The sequence below is a fragment of the Trichechus manatus genome, unplaced genomic scaffold, assembly GCF_000243295.1.
Source record: "Trichechus manatus latirostris isolate Lorelei unplaced genomic scaffold, TriManLat1.0 scaffold00209, whole genome shotgun sequence".
In the NCBI taxonomy this organism is placed as follows: domain Eukaryota; kingdom Metazoa; phylum Chordata; class Mammalia; order Sirenia; family Trichechidae; genus Trichechus; species Trichechus manatus.
In genome coordinates this window covers 2,872,691-2,877,683 of record NW_004444145.1, presented here as the reverse complement: position 1 = coordinate 2,877,683, position 4,993 = coordinate 2,872,691, and the positions used below count along the sequence as shown (strand labels likewise).

General features: G+C 45.5%; 1 protein-coding gene across 2 annotated transcripts in view; it reads left to right on the top strand.

The window, feature by feature from the left end:
• The window catches only part of GALNT6 (polypeptide N-acetylgalactosaminyltransferase 6), a 61,142-nt gene that overhangs the window by 16,287 nt on the left and 39,862 nt on the right, over nucleotides 1-4,993 (top strand). For both annotated transcript variants that reach the window (XM_023742417.1, XM_004388343.3), the window contains exon 3: nucleotides 2,150-2,245. The gene's annotated coding sequence lies outside the window, so the exon portion shown is untranslated. The remainder of the gene's footprint in view (nucleotides 1-2,149; nucleotides 2,246-4,993) is intronic.

The following is a 4,993-nucleotide window of genomic DNA, read 5'->3' as shown; positions in this document are numbered from 1 at the left end:
TATAATTCTTGGCTGGCAGGTTTTTTTCCTTCAAGACTTTATATATGTCATCCCATTGCCTTCTTGCCTGCATGGTTTCTGCTGAGTAGTCCGAGCTTATTCTTATTGACTTTCCTTTGCAGACGACTTTTCGTTTATCCCTAACTGCTCTTAAAATTCACTATCTTTAGTTTTGGCAAGTTTGATTATAATATGTCTTGGTGACTGTCTTTTGGGATCTACCTTATGTAGGGTTCGATGAGCATCTTGGATAGATATCTTGTCGTCTCTCCAATATCAGGGAAGTTTTCTGCCAACAAAACTTCAACAATTCTCTCTGTATTTTCTGTTATCGCCCCCGTTCTGGTACTCCAATCACTCGTAGGTTATTCCTCTTGATAGAGTCCCACATAATTCTGAGGGTTTCTTCATTGTTTTTATCCTTTTTTTCTGATTCTTCCTCAAATACGTTGGTGTTAAGTGCTTTATCTTCAGTCTCAGTAATTCTGACTTCCATTGTCTCAATTCTGCTCCAATGACTTTCTATTGAGTTGTCTAATTGTGAAATTTTATTATTAATCTTCTGGATTTCTGATTGTTGTCTCTCTAGGGATTCTTGCAGCCTGTTAAATTTGTCATTATGCTCTTCTCTAATCTTTTTAATTTCCTCTATTGCGTGTTCTGTATTTTGTTTAATTTCCTTCCTAATTTCTTAAAGAGTTGTGTATAGTAATCTTTTGTATTCTACCTCTGGTAATTCCCAGAAGTTTTCCTCCTCTGGAAAATTTCTAGATTCTTTATTTTGGGAGAGTACTGAAGCCATCATGGATTGCCTTTTTATGTGATTTGATATTGACTGTTGTCTCCAAGCCATCAATAAGTTATTATTTTGATTTATTTTATGTTTGCTTACTGTGTCCTAGCTTCTTGTTTTGTTTTGATATGCCCAAATAGTCTGCTTGTGTGGGTTAGTTTTATTATTGGCACCTTTGAAGCTCTAATGTCCTGTCACCAGGTGGTTAGATCTGTTACTAGGTATGTGAGCTCAGGAGTCTGCCCACTCCTCCTATATGGATTCAGCTTAGGTGCCCAGGTAAATAGCCACCAAGTGTGTGGTGTAGGCTCTGAGAGGCATGGGTGATTGGCGTAGGCACAGGCATGTGGCTGCAGCAGGGGGACACACTCTGAGCAAGGCAGGGGGCTGACATCCACCCCCGAGTGTCCAGGAGGAAGGCCTGTCCCTGTTCCCTAGAGCATGTAGGTGGGTGGGTTTTGCAGCAGAGTATGGGCACCTAATGCTGTTGGCTGTAAGGACTGGGAGGCATCTCTTATTCATGGCCCCCTATCACAGGTGGCTAGGTGGCGTAGGTGGAGCCACCAGTCCTCAGGCCCCTGATGTGGGTAGGTGAAAACACTGCTTAATGGGCAGAGCAGTGTCAAATGTCACGAACCTGCCACTTCACAGCTGAAACAGTTGAAGTTAGAGTTCCAGAACATACCCTGTTGTACTGCGGTAATGAGGGCCTACACTGTTGCGATGGGCCCACGCAAGTCTATGCAGAGGGAAAGGCACTCAAATTCTGTGGATCACTTATGTCTGTGCCTAGGCAAAGGAGCTGTGCCTACCCTGGGCTCCTGGCTTAGAGGAGCCAGCAGTTTATTTTTTCCCCTGTTTGTTAATTTGTTCACTCTCCAAGGCAGGGAGAATGGCTCCAGGCATGTGACGGATCTTACTTCTGGCCCAGGGTACTCGGCAATTGCTGAAGCCAGTCTGGGACCCAGTGCAGAGCAAGGAGGGGGGAGGTAAATGAGAGAGAGGTTTTTCCCTAAGGGGGGTGTTTTTGATCTGTGCGGTAAGCCATACGCGAGTACTTATCTTTTGTGGAGGGCTGCTTCTCACTGGTTCTGTGTGGCCGTGTAGACTCTCTGGTGCTGGGTCTCTCCCAGTGTGGAAAACGTGCCTCCTGGGGCTGCTTGCCTGCCTCACCGCTCACTCCTGAGCTGATCAGGCCTGAAGGGCTCAGGCTCTCGCCAGGTCAGGTTTGGCAACTCCTCACTACTTCCGAACTGTCTCTCCCTCCCCCTGCCTCTCAGTCTGGTTCCTCAACTCTGCCTTTGATGTTCAGGGCTCCCAGATTGCCATATATAATTGAATCACTTGTTTTTTCAGGTCTTTGTTGTAAGAGGGTCCACTGGAAGTGTGTGACTACTCCGCTATCTTGGCCCTGCCTCCTAATCAAGCTCTCTTTCTTGATGGAGTGGGAAGGTAAGTAGACAGAAAGTAGCAGGGAAGATAGAGCCCACAGGATGGTTCAACACTGTCATGGCAAACACGCCCCCACTCTGTTGGCCCTCTGATTGGGCTTAGCCAGGACAGTTCCGGAATTGATGCAATGTCTAGGTCAAGCAGGACCACTCATGCTGACCCCAGCACAGCTGAACCCCCAGGACAGGAAACTGCCTCTGCACTGGAGTCCCGTTTCTTCCCTGAAGTCTTCTTCAAGCCCACAGGGAACTCTACCTTTCTCAAATTGACACTTATTGTCTATAATATAGTAGAGTTCCCTGTGGGCTTGAAGAAGGCTTCAAGGAAGAAATGGGACTCTAGTGCAGAGGCAGTTTCCTATCCTGGGGGTTGAGCTGTGCTGGGGTCAGCATGAGGGGTCCTGCTTGACCTAGACATTGTATCAATTCCGGAACTGTCCTGGCTAAGCCCAATCAGAGGGCCAGCAGAAATGGTGGTGCAGTGGTTAAGTCCCTGTGGGCTTGAAGATGTTGGCAGTTCAAATCCACCAGATACTCCTTGGAAACTCTATAGGGCAGTTCTACTCTGTCCTGTAGGGTTGCTATGAGTTGGAATTGACTCGACAGCAGCGGGTTTTTTGTTGTTGTTTTTTTTTTGGGGGGGAGGTGATCTATACTATTATTGTTTTAATTGTATTAATTTTTGAATAGGTAATATTGTCAGGAGCCAAAATGCAAAAAAAGATATTCAGTGAAAGCTCTTTTTCTTGCTCCTGTCCCTTCCCTGGATAGGTGCTACCTGGATCCAGTGCTGTCTGTTCTTGTTCTGGCTTTAAAATCCCCTGCAGAAAGGAATCGCATCTCATACCTCCTTATCTCCCTCTGTGTTCCTGCTGGGGTGAATTTTTCCACCCCATCACCCAAAGGAGTTTTCCTAGCGCCACCTCTTCCTTCCTCCATCAGCAATGCTGTTATTTTGGGTCAGATCCCAGTCCCCTCTGACCTGGCCATCCAACTGCCAACCAGGTCCGTCTCCCAGATACCCTCCAAAGAGCTATCAGGTTGCTCTTTCTATAATGCTTGGTTCCTGGCTAAGCCTTTATTGCTCCCCATCACCTCAAGTCAAGGGCAAACTCCTTGGTATGATGAACAAGGCCCTAGTGACTTGGCTTCAGCCATCTCTCCAGGCTCAGCTTCTGCTACTCCCATCACCCTTCACACTCCCGCCATACCAAACTACTTGCAGTCCTCTGGTTAGCCATGCTGTCTTCCACCTCTGGGCCTTTGCATGTGCTGTTCCCTCTGAAATGTGCTTTCCTTTCCTGCAGCTCCTGCTCCCAGGTCAGGACTCAGCCCAAGCTTCTCTTCCTGCAGGACCTCTTCACAGGTGCCCTCCCTCCCCCGTTTGCTGAGTTTCCTGCGCCCCCTCTTCCCCAGTACCTGAGGTGCCTCTGTCACACTGCCTTCTCATTGGGTGATCTTTCTGCTTAAAATCTGGCTCTCCCAATCAACTGTATACTGCCTGAGGGCTGGACTTGCACATCTCTATATCCCTACTTCTTGTAGAATACCTGGCATATCACAGGTATTGGAGAAATAGAGGAAGAATGTATAAATCTCTTCTCCCATCTCCTAGACAATGCCTAATATAAAATAGACACTCAGAGAGATTTCAGTTGGTTTGATTTTTGATCATGCTGCTGACTCTGATGTTATGAAACAAACCACCTGTCTCCTCCAGCCCAGAATGAACCCTACTCCCACTGGAGATCATAGCTGCCACATCTTCTCTAGATCCAGGTGACTCCAAACACAGGCTTCTCCACAGCAGGAGTTTGTGTGTTTAAATAACAGCATAAAACAGCTCAACCGGAGTTAATTTAGAGCAAGATATGCTGAGGGGTGATGAGTGTGGCTTTGGCCAAGGACCAGATGCTTCAGGATAATTGCTGGGAAGCTGAGCAGGGACTTATTAATTATAATAGAAATAATTGATACCACTTGTTGATGGTTTGGTATATGCTAGGCACTTTGCCAAGTACTTTATATACATTGTCTGATTTAATCCTCACCACGATCCTGTGAGTTAGGTATTAGTTACCCCCGTTTTATAGATGAGGAAATTGAGGCTTAGAGAGATTAAGTAATTTGCCTAAGGGTTGCACAGCTGCTAATGATAAAAAACTAACACTTTTTGAGAATTCACCATGTGCAGTGACAGCTAAGCCTTTTTCATGACTGATTTTATTGAACTTAATCCTTAAAACAACCCTAGGAGGTAGGTGCTATTACTAGAAGGGGCAGAACTGGGATTTGTGCCCAGGTCTATTGCCACCAATATCTAGCATTTAACCAGTAAACCTTATACGCCCACAGAAAGTTTTGCAAACATTCATCCTCTGACCTGAGGGACCACATGCCTAGGGGGTGGAGGTGCCTATGCCCAGTTCCGCCTGGAAGGTGTTGTCATGAGAGCATAGAATTTTTTTTAAATTCTTTTTTATTAAGTATGAGTTGATAGAGCAAATTCTATGTCACGTGTTTTTTGCCACAATAAAAAAATATTTAATATGAGCAGTTACAGAAGAATATTTATAAGATATGTATAGAGTATATTGGGTCGCTGTGAGTCAAAATTGACTCAACAACAACAACAGGGTATAAAGAATAATAATACCACCAGCAGCCACTACCACCCCTTTAAGAAAAGATATCTTACTTTGAAGTCCCTTTTGTGCCCATCTCTATTCCTGCACCTTTTCCTACCTCT